Here is a 12,456-nt window from a genome sequence, read left to right on the forward strand (position 1 = left end):
AATTACTTTCAGATCTTATACAGCATCTGTGGCTCAGTTAGACTCTCTTTTACCCGTAATGTACTACAGATTACTCGAGGAAAAAGCTGGACTGAGTAATGGAAGAAAGCACAGATCACACCTGTCTACAAGAAGCATAGCAGAAGTGGTAGTATTAATGACATCCATCTGTCGTAGAACGGATTTCGAGCTAGAACATAATGAGGTTTCTGGAACAGGATGACCTCCTGCATACCAACCAGAATGAATTCCGAAAACATCGGTCACCCGAAATCCATCTTGCGGTTTTCTCAGATAACATTCTGAAAAAATGGTTCAAATGGCTCTGAGCACTATGGGACTTAACATCTGAGGTCATCAGTCCCCCATAACTCAGAACTACTTAAACCTAACTAACCTAAGGACATCACACACATCCATGCCCGAGGCTGGGTTCGAACCTGCGACCGTAGCGGTCGCGCGGTTCCAGACTGAAGCACCTACAACAGCTCGGTCACAACGGTCGGCCATATATTGTTGAAGAACTTACTGTTGCCATGGCTGGGAATGCTAGGACCAAGGACACGCAGCGTGAACGGCACATGTTACTCTGATTTGCTTCGCCAACATGCGATCCCTGTTCTGAGAGAGAGTGGTACTTTGGATTCAACTGTTTTGATGTGCTTTGACGCGCGATTGAGCTCCACATCACATTGCTCGTGAGGTTACTTGGTTACACCGTAACACATCTGGCAAAAGCCGAGTCTTTCACCAATCTGCATCTACATCTACATGGATACTCTGCAAATCACATGTAAGTGCCTGGCAGAGGGTTTATCGAACCACCCTCACAATCCTCTATTATTTCAATCTCGTATAGCCCGCGCAAAGATCGAACACTTATCTTTCAGTACGAGCTCTTATTTCCCTTACTTTATCATGGTGATCGTTCCTCCCTATGTAGGTCGGTGTCAACAAAATATTTTCGCATTCGGAGGAGAAAGTCGGTGATTGGAATTTCGTGAGAAGATTCCGTCGCAACGAAAAACGCCTTTCTTTTAATGATGTCCAGCCCAGATCTTGTATCATTTCGTGACACTCTCTCCCATATTTCGCGATAATACAAAACGTGCTGCCTTTCTTTGAACTTTTTCGATGTACTCCGTCAGTCCTATCTGGTGAGGATCCCACACCGAGCAACAGTATTCTAAAAGAGGACGGACAAGCGTAGTGTAGGCATTCTCCTTAGTAGGTCTGTTGCATTTTTTAAATGTCCTGCCAATAAAACGCAGTCTTCGGTTAGCCTTCCCCCCAACATGCTCTATGTGTTCCTTCCAATTTAAGTTGTTCGTAATTGTAATACCTAGGCATTTAGTTGAATTTACGGCTTTTAGATTAAGCTGATTTATCGTGTAACCGAAGTTTAACGAGTTCCTTTCAGCACTCATGTGGATGACCTCACAATTTTCGTTATTTAGGGTCAACTGCCACTTTTCGCACCATTCAGATATCTTTTCTAAATCGCTTTGCAGTTTGTTTTTATCTTCTGATGTCTTTATTAGTCGATAAACGACAGCGTCATCTGCAAACAAGTGAATTCGGCTGCTCAGATTGTCTCCCATATCGTTTATATAGATAAGGAACGGCAAAGGGCCTATAACACCACCTTGGGGAACGCCAGAAAGCACTTCTGTTTTACTCGATGACTTACCGTCAATTACTACGAACTGTGACCTCTCTGACAGGAAATCACAAATCCAGTCACATAACTGAGACGATATTCCATAAGCATGCAATTTCACTACGAGCCGCTTGTGTGGTACCGTGTCAAACGCCTTCCGGAAATCCAGAAATACGGAATCGATCTGAAATCCCTTGTCAATAGCACTCAACTCTTCATGTGAATAAAGAGCTAGTTGTGTTTAACAGGAACGATGTTTTCTAAACCCATGTTGACTGTGTGTCAATAGACCGTTTTCTTCGAGGTAATTCATAATGTTCGAACACAATATATGTTCCAAAATGCTGCTGCATATCGACGTTAGCGATGTGGGCCTGCAATTTAGTGGATTACTCCTACTACCTTTCTTGAATATTGGTGTGACCTGTGCAACTTTTCAGTCTTTGGGTACGGATCTTTCGTCGAGCGAACGGTTGTATATGATTGTTAAGTATGGAGCTAATGCATCAGCATACTCCGAAAGGAACCTAACTGGTATACAGTCTGGACCAGAAGACTTGCTTTTATTAAGTGATTTAAGCTGCTTCACTACTCCGAGGATATTTACTTCTACGTTACTTATATTGGCAGCTGTTCTCGATTCGAATTCTGGAATATTTACTTCGTCTTCTTTTGTGAAGGCATTTCGGAAGGCTGTGTTTAATAACTGCTTTGGCAGCACTGTCTTCGACAGTATCTCCATTGCTATCGCGCAGAGAAGGCATTGATTGTTTCTTGCCGCTAACATACTTCACATACGACCAGAATCTCTTTGGATTTTCTGCCAGGTTTCGAGACAAAGTTTCGTTATGGAAACTGTTATAAGCATCTTGCATTGAAGTCAGCGCTAAATTTCGGGTTTCTGTAAAAGATCGCCAATCTTGGGGATTTTGCGTCTGTTTAAATTTGGCATGTTTGTTTCGTTGTTTCTGCAACAGTGTTCTAACCCGTTTTGTGTTCCACACTGCGCGGCCAACAATATTTTCTGATATGAACCAGCGTGATTTCTGGCTGTGGTGTTACCTGAAGGACAGGATTTATCAACCTGACAGTTAACACATGTCGGAGGTTGAAAATTAACGTTGTGAGAGAGGTAAGCCAAGATTCCGTCTGAGATGTTTCGGGCAGTAGTAGAGCAGTCTCTAGTGCAGTTCCAGGCTGCCATGGATGCAGATACTCGTTATATTTAGCAACGTTCGTAACTTGGCACGTAAATATGTTACACAGTTAACGACTGTTATCCTCTCACGTGGGAATGAAATTGTGTTTCTTTCAGTGGTTTAGTCATTATTTCTCTTCCGTGTGTTCTTACAAATGTTTCCACGAAGTTTCATTGTCTTACAACCATTCGTTTCTCGTGGGGGATCCATGTAACCGGAGTTTGATTACAACCACCCTTAATAGTAGTGGGTCAGTGAAGTGATCTCTGGTCAGACGAATACAGCAGCAGCAATTGGTATAATGGTAGTAGGATTCGTTCTGTATAGGAAGGTAGGACAGGGAGTTATTTACCGCGAATGGTTCAGTGGTAAGGTTGTTCTCATTGTATTTGACAGAAAACTAACGCTGACAGCAAACAGGTCAAGCATATATGCCAATATCGCAAGCAGAAGATGAAGAAATAGAGGAAGTATATGAGGTTATTGAACGGCTAATTCAATATTTAAAGGGATATGAAAATCTAATCAACATGTGAGACTGGAACGTGATTGTAGGAGAAGGAGTAGAAAGACGGGTTGCAGGTTGTGGGCTTGGTATTAGGAACGGGAGAGGAAAAAGACCAATTATGTTCTGCAATAAATTTCAGAACCTGTGTTCAAGAATCCTACGAGGAGGAGGTATAATGGGAAAACGCCGAGAGAAAAGGGAAGATTCCAGCTGGATATCATCGTGGCCAGACAGCCATTCCGAAATCAGATATTGGATTGTACGGCGTACTCCGGAGCAGTTACGGACTCAGATCGCAGTTTAGTAATGATGAAGGGCAGAATATAATCTGAGAGAATCATCCGGAAGAATCAGTATGGAGGGAACTAGGATGCTAAAGTACTTAGGAATAATGAGACTCATTTGAATTTCGCTAAGTATGTGGATATTGCAGGAAGCAATACCATGGTTGGCATTTCAGTTTTTAGCGATCTGGAATGAGCGGACCCGCTCCGATGTAGAAGTGGAGTGGTGTGGTATTGAGGCGGTTGTGCTGGCCAGTGTTGGCTACGAAAACTCAGTTTCCAGGTCAAACATCTTCATCCAGTCTTGCACTACAGTGATGGACGTCACAGCTTAGAAATATACACTAGTGCCAATTAAAATTGCTACACCACGAAGATGACGTGCTACAGACGCGAAATTTAACCGACAGGAAGAAGATGCTGTGATATGCTAATGATTAGCTTTTCACAGCATTCACACAAGGTTGGCGCCGGTGGCGACACCTACAACGTACTGACATGAGGAAAGTTTCCAACCGATGTCTCATACACAAACAGCAGTTTACCGGCGTTGCCTGGTGAAACGTTGTTGTGATGCCTCGTGTAAGGAGAAAAAATGCGTACCATCACGTTTCCGACTTTGAAAAAGGTCGGATTGTAGCCTATCGCGATTTCGGTTTATCGTATCGGAACATTGCTGCTCGCGTTGGTCGAGATCCAATGACTGTTAGCAGAATATGGAATTGGTGGGTTCAGGAGGGTAATACGGAACGCCGTGCTGGATCCCAACGGCCTCGTATCACTAGCAGTCGAGATGACAGGCATCTTATCCGCATGGCTGTAACGGATCGTGCAGCCACGTCTCGATCCCTGAGTCAACAGATGGGGACGTTTGCAAGACGACAACCACCTGCACGAACAGTTCGACGACGTTTGCAGCAGCATGGACTATCAGCTCGGAGACCATGGCTGCGGTTACCCTTGACGCTGCATCACAGACAGGAGCGCCTGCAATGGTCTACTCAACGACGAACCTGGGTGCACGAATGGCGAAACGTCATTTTTTCGGATAAATCCAGGTTCTGTTTACAGCATCATCATGGTCGCATCCGTGTTTGGCAACATCGCAGTGAACGCACATCGGAAGCGTGTATTCGTCGTCACCATACTGGCGCATCACCTAGCGTGATGGTATGGGGTGCCATTGATTACACGTCTCGGTCACCTCTTGTTAGCACTGACGGAACTGCGAACAGTGAACGTTACATTTCAGATGTGTTACGACCCGTGGCTGTACCCTTCATTCGATCCCCGCGAAACCCTACATTTCAGCAGGATAATGCACGACCGCATGTTGCTGGTCCTGTACGGGCCTTTGTGGATCCAGAAAATGTTCGACTGCTACCCTGGCCAGCACATTCTCCAGATCTCTCACCAACTGAAAACGTCTGGTCAATGGTGGCCGAGCAACTGTCTCGTCACAATACGCCAGTCACTACTCTTGATGAGCCGGCCAGTGTGACCGAGCGGTTTGGTGAAACGTTGTTGTGATGCCTCGTGTAAGGAGGGGAAATGCGTACCATCATGTTTCCGACTTTGATAAAGGTCGGATTGTATGTAGCCTATCGCGATTGCGGTTTATCGTATCGCGACATTGCTCCTCGCGTTGGTCGAGATCCAATGACTGTTAGCAGAATATGGAATCGGTGGGTTCAGGAGGGTAGTACGGAACGCCGTGCTGGATCCCAACGGCCTCGTATCACTAGAAGTCGAGATGACAGGGATGCCGGCCGGAGTGACCGAGCAGTTCTAGGCGCTTCAGTCTGGAACCGTGCGACCGCTACGTCTCAGGTTCGAATCCTGCCTCGGGCATGGATGCGTGTGATGTCCGTAGGTTAGTTAGGTTTAAGTAGTTCTAAGTTCTAGGGGACTGATGACCTCAGATGTTAAGTCCCATAGTGATCAGAGCCATTTTTGAACTAGTCTTGATGAACTGCGGTATCGTGTTGAAGCTGCATGGGCAGCTGTACATGTACACGCCATCCAAGCTCTGTTTGACTCGATACCCAGGCGTATCAAGGTCGTTATTACGGCCAGAGGTGGTTGTTCTGGGTACTGATTTCTCAGGATCTATGCACCCAAATTGCGTGAAAATGTAATCACATGTCAGTTCCACTATAATATATTTGTCCAATGAATACCCGTTTATCATCTGCATTTCTTCTTGGTGTAGCAATTTTAATGGACAGTAGTGCAGAAAGATCTTGAAACGCACAGTTCTTTATTAAGGGCTACACGTTTCGAAATTTGAACATCAGACTGAAATTGTGGAATGAAGTGTACAAGAAAATTAATGATAGCAGATATGTACGTAATAAATAAGTATGCATCACAGTATTCCAATATACAGAAATTTTGTGTAGTATCGTATTTATATTAAAATCAAACTTTACTACAGAGCACACGAAACTGAGCACTTTCGTGAGTTTTGTACTAAAGTTTGATTTTAATGTAAGTACGATACTAATTAAAATTTCTGTATATTGGAATACTTAGATGCATACTTTTGTTATCATGTTCTTATCTGATATCGTTAATTTTCTTGTAGAGTTCATTCCACAGCTTCAGTCTGATGATGAAATTTTGAACCGCGTAACGCTTAATAAAGAATCGTGCGATCAAGACCTTTCTGTATTTCAAAGTTGTGCCAAACCCGAATGGTCGCCTGCCTCTACCGTGAATTTATTCCTCCATCGAGTAACGAAAATAATGGAAGAGCTGCGACGCCACGGACGTGCCTCCCTGCAGGCGTGTCGTATGCCAGCGCCGCCATCAGCTGCGAAAGGCCATGGCGCCGTGCTGGAATGCGACGTCCATGAGTTGCTTTGCTGACACTGTTTACTTCTCTTAGGAGCGCGTGGCTCAGTTAGCAATGATGGCAAGAAGTGCCAATGTGCTAACGTTGCTACTTAGAGAGAAGCCCGCCCCAATGTTGGTACATCTACATCTACATGATTACTCTGCAATTCACATTGAAATGCTTGGCAGAGGGTTCATCGAACCACAATCATACTATCTCTCTACCATTCCACACCCGAACAGCGCGCGGGAAAAACGAACACCTAAACCTTTCTGTTCGAGCTCTGATTTCTCTTATTTTATTTTGATGATCATTCCTACCTATGTATGTTGGGCTCAACAAAATATTTTCGCATTCGGAAGACAAAGTTGGTGATTGAAATTTCGTAAATAGATCTCGCCGCGACGAAAAACGTCTTTGCTTTAATGACTTCCATCCCAACTCGCGTATCATATCTGCCACACTCTCTCCCCTATTACGTGATAATACAAAACGAGCTGCCCTTTTTTGCACCCTTTCGACGTCCTCCGTCAATCCAACCTGGTAAGGATCCCACACCACGCAGCAATATTCTAACAGAGGACGAACGAGTGTAGTGTAAGCTGTCTCTTTAGTGGACTTGTTGCATCTTCTAAGTGTACTGCCAATGAAACGCAACCTTTGGCTCGTCTTCCCCACAATATTACCTATGTGGTCTTTCCAACTGAAGTTGTTCGTAATTTTAACACCCAGGTACTTAGTTGAAATGACAGCCTTGAGAATTGTACTTTTTATCGAGTAATCGAATTCCAACGGATTTCTTTTGGAACTCATGTGGATCACCTCACACTTTTCGTTATTTAGCGTCAACTGCCACCTGCCACACCATACAGCAATCTTTTCTAAATTGCTTTGCAACTGATACTGGTCTTCGGATGATGGCGGTCATACGAACCTGTCCACGAACCACTGCCTGCCGAGGCGGAAGATCAGCTGCTGTTTGTAGGACCCAGAGATGTTTCATCTGTTGTACTGCTCCAAGTCCACAGATGTGGACTTTACCCCGTGAGCTGGTCTGGTGAAAACTGCTGCTCAACCCGGCATTAGCTGTTCGCTGGCCTATTACGTTATGGAAACATGCATGCCCCGGGTGACGCGCAGGGTTCTGCCAGATTGCACATAATTGTGTTACAATCAAAGGGTATTTGTAGTGGTTAAGGGTACCTTTACTGTGCTGATGCAATGTTCCAGGCATGTACAGATCAAAACCTTCGTGGCCCAATGGTTTGGAGACGGCCGAGGTGGCCGAGCGGTTCTCGGCGCTACAGTCTGGAACCGCGCGACCGCTACGGTCGCAGGTTCGAATCCTGCCTCGGGCATGGATGTGTGTGATGTCCTTAGGTTAGTTAGGTTTAAGTAGTTCTAAGTTCTAGGGAACTGATGACCTCAGAAGTTAAGTACCATAGTGCTCAGAGCCATTTTTGAACCAATGGTTTGGAAACTGCTCAGGCTGGTTTGTAGTTGCACTGTTTTTCTGCGAAGTTGCCAAGATGGCGTGACTCGCCTTGGCCGCCTTGTGGTAGCTAGACAGGTTCGTTTACGAAACGGCATAACAGCGCCTCTGCGCGTGCCAGCTTGCCCCACATACTGCTGCTATGGAACTGATTTCCTCACAATAAAGCCCACAATTAGCGATGGTGTTACATTTCTGTCCTTGCTGGAAAGACCTGGGCCCCAAACCTGAACCAGTGACTGGTCTGTAATAAAAGACTTCACGTACATAGTTATGACATATACCATTTACAGTTTTCCTCTTACAAGGGGAGGCCGCCAATTGTGAAATTCAGATTCGATTCATACTGCGCATAACAAAAGCTCATGGCCAGAGGTGTAATGTGGCAAAGCACCAAGATGCACTTCCCAGCCGTTGTCGAGGAAATCGACAGTTAAAAGAAACCGTTGCGGTGAAATACTGTCTACAACGAACAATTTTCTTCAGCGTCGTGGCGCAGCGGTAAGCGCTCGGGTTTGTAATCCGAAGGTCGCCGGATAGAATCTCGCGCCATGCAACAATTTTTATTATTAGATTTTTGCATGTTGGTGAAGGCGGATCGCTCTCCAATTGTACCGCCTCCATTTTTCCGTTTGTTTAACAGGCTGTACCAAAGCTCTCACGTCCGCACTGATTTTGGACGATGTTATAAGTTGCGCTAGGGACCGCATCTACCTTCTTTCGAAGTTAGCAGGCAACTACGCTGTAATGCGGCGGCTCGTTTCGGCCCATTCAACATCTGTCCTTCAAGTGTAACGAGCGAGTAACTGAGTTTATATTTCATACCTGCCACAGCAAATTTGTGTTCGTGGGGTTTCTATTCTAATTCGAACGTTTGACTTACGCTATACGTATTCGTTTCGGAATATCGTTTCTACGTCTTCCGTTAACTATACGTGGTTAACATTATGAAGACAATTAATAACATTTGTGAAATACAACTTTGTTTGCGGAAAACATAATGATGTTCGAAGTCGCCAGTTTTTCCACGACAAACGACTTTCAGCAACTTATTATATGCATAATGGTTGCAACTGATTGCCGGGAATTATATATATATATATATATATATATATATATATATATATATATATATATATATATATATATATATATATGTGTGTGTGTGTGTGTATGTGTGTGTGTATAACACACATTTGAATTACAAAAAAAACTATAACTAAAAAAAAAAGTTGCGTGGCGTGAGATTCGATCCGGCGACCTTTGGATTACGAACCCGAGCGCTTACCGCTGCGCCACGACGCTGTGGAGAATTATTAATCGTAGAGAGTATTTCACCGCAAGGGTTTCTTTTAACTGTCGATTTTCTCGACAACGGTTGAGAAGTGCATCTTGGTGCTTTGCCACACTACACCTCTGGCCATGAGCTTTTATTATGCGCAGTATGAATTGAATGTGAGTTTCACAATTGGCGGCCTCCCCTTGTTAGTATTAAGTGACATAAGTTACAGAGCTCAGAGGTCCCACGGTCTAGAATTCTTAGCCTATTGGCTCATCCATTCTTCCTTGCATTGCTAAATAAAACCTCCATTCTCGTTTAAGTTAACCGATAAGCATTAACCGTTTCACAACTATCCATTCATCGCATCCTTATGGCGTCTCGTACTAAAAGCAACAATACTTGTACCAAGTCGCTCAGGGCTTCTTGCCCTCCAAATTACAGTCATAACATTACAACACACTTATCTTACTATTTATTTAGTTTGTTGCACCTCTTGTACTCTCTCATCCATGAATGGTTAACCAGTCCAGAGGTATCTGATGTACTGGAGCGTCGCACTGACAAACGGCCCTCTGCATAAGATAAATGAACTCTACGCAAAACAGAGACAAAATCAGCGTAAGGCTTGCGGTTCTCAGACTCATAATTATGATCGTATTCTGCTGCTCCTCCCGGTGTTACTGGACGTGTGAAAGCATTTGCTCTACTGAAATCCGTTCCTCTTGCCTGTCTGTTAGCTGGTGTATGGATAGAATCAGGTTTGGATCCAATGTTTCATGTAGGAACAGTAAGTCAAATTTACACATCTCTTGTGGCTTCTTTGACCAGTTCTACGTCTGCGTAATGTTCAGTTTGGTTTCCCATGTAACAGGGGCTGACAGGTCTCACAGTCTCTTCCGTTCACTCCCTTGCAGTTCCAACCGTTTAGTTTCCGCGAGCCTGCCACGCTTGTAGCAGTTAGCTTCTACAACTTCGATGTCATTCAAAAATAAGCTCAGTGCGGACCCTTTGCTGAAAACAACGTGGCCGGCCAGTGTGGCCGAGCGGTTCTAGGCGCTTCAGTCTGGAACCGCGCGACCGCTACGGTCGCAGGTTCGAATCCTGACTCGGGCATGGATGTGTGTGATGTCCTTAGGTTAGTTAGGTTTAAGTAGTTCTAAGTTCTAGGGGATTGATGACCTCAGATGTTAAGTTCCATAGTGCTCAGAGCCATTTGAACCATTTTTTTTTTTTTTTTTTAAACAAGGTTGCGGCTCCAGGATGTCAGTGGATCATCCTTCCTGCATAATTACAACTGAATCTCGCACATACCAATGTATGCACCACATTCTCTGACAACAGCAATACTTCTTTTATTCTAACATGGACAAACTTCATCAAACTTCCCCACCTCAAATGCTATGGGTGTATGGTGAAACACGTGAACTCAGCTCGCTCATTGCTAGCCGGAAATCGAACTAACACACACAATCATGCTAAATCATTTAAATATCAACCGTTACTGTGTCGTAATACAGTGGTAGGTTTGTTTCGTCTGGTTTGGCGATGAGTTCTAATTCTGGCGGCAGCTCCCTCTGTGCTTTCTGCAGGTGTACCGAGAAGTGATTTTGCATTAACAGAGTTGCACTCAGCTGCCTGTGTGCCGCATGTAAAACTACATCCTTCAACTACGTCACCACTACCTAAACATCCCACAAGCTATCAGCTAAAGGCTACATAAGTCTCACTACTGCCATTCTCGTGTCTAAAGCATCCACCCAGGCCCATATAACCACCAGATCACGGTTTACAGACATCTTCACGAGCTGCATTACTTCCACTATTTTATTCAGTACCCCTTGTTCCAAACTGGTTAACTGTGTAAAGTGCCATTCCATGGTGGCTTTATTCCTCCTTGCCACACCACTCACTGTCTCTACTGTACCATATAAGTCCGAGATATGACTGACATCTGCAGCCCCTAAACCCTATTTCAATGGTCTGGGTCGAACCAACCTCTTCTGTGTTGCTGTACTGTGCACAGTAAAACTGCCCTCACTATTGCTCATATGCCTGGTACAACTTACCATACTCACCATTTGTTGCAGTATGTCTTTAACTTCTATCTCTCGCCGATAGTTCCACAACAAATCGTCTGATTGTTTGACCTTGTGAATTTTCCAAGCGTTCATGGTCAGCTTCAGTGCCCAACAGTGGTTTGTGAGTACCACTTTCTCCTGTCTCGTGAAAACTACTTCTGTTTCCGTTGGTAGTACCACTTGATACATTAATCACCTATGCTTCCCCATTAATCCCTAAATAACACACTATATAACTTAACTTTTCAACAGAAAACGTAAACTACTGTTTCCTACTTTCTTGGTCATAATCCATATGGAATCTCACGTGCAGGTCGTGCAAGCTTTCTGTGCTTCCCCTTCTTCCTACTGCACATAGCTTCACTCTCAGCTGATGATGTCATTTGCGTCGATGCATCAGAAGCACCACGAAATAGCTAAGATGTCGAACATGAACAATCATTGTACCAGTCAATAATTGGAGTTTGACGTTAACCAGTAACATTGTTCCATTACCTGAATGGCCCTTGTTACTTACCCGTTGGGGTAAAAGAGCATGATGACATTACCCACTGAATGACTTTATACTGTGGTGATTTTGCCACACAATTTCTTAAGTGCTCTTGACATTCTGGAGCTTTGGCGTTTGTTCCCTGAATGAATTTCCATACCTCCCTTAATTTTTTAGCAAAATTCTTGACAGACTCCCCATCGTTGTCAAACTCTGGTCTTATCTTGTCAAACAACAATGTCATGCACCTCCCACACACTACCTCATATTTTAACAGACCTGTACCAGAATGGATCTTTGAACTGATCATGGCCACAACAAATGATAAATACATGTCCCAGTCGTTTTGGTGTGAGTTCACATACCGGTAATGATTCAACATGATGCCGATAGTGTCATGTACCATGTCCGGCCTATCATTACCCTGAGGATTCTTAACTTTGTAACTTTTAGCAAATCACACAGCTGTTTCAACAAATCTGACTTAAAATTTGTCCCTTAATCCATGTTTATCGTTTCTCGCCCTCCAAATTTGAACACCCAGCGTTGATGAATGATTGTTCTATGGCTTCTGCCTGTTGGCCAAGGACTGCAGAAATTGTCTCGTATAGAGAAAAGTGATCA

The sequence above is a fragment of the Schistocerca nitens genome, chromosome 5 (genome assembly GCF_023898315.1).
Source record: "Schistocerca nitens isolate TAMUIC-IGC-003100 chromosome 5, iqSchNite1.1, whole genome shotgun sequence".
In the NCBI taxonomy this organism is placed as follows: Eukaryota; Metazoa; Arthropoda; class Insecta; order Orthoptera; family Acrididae; genus Schistocerca; species Schistocerca nitens.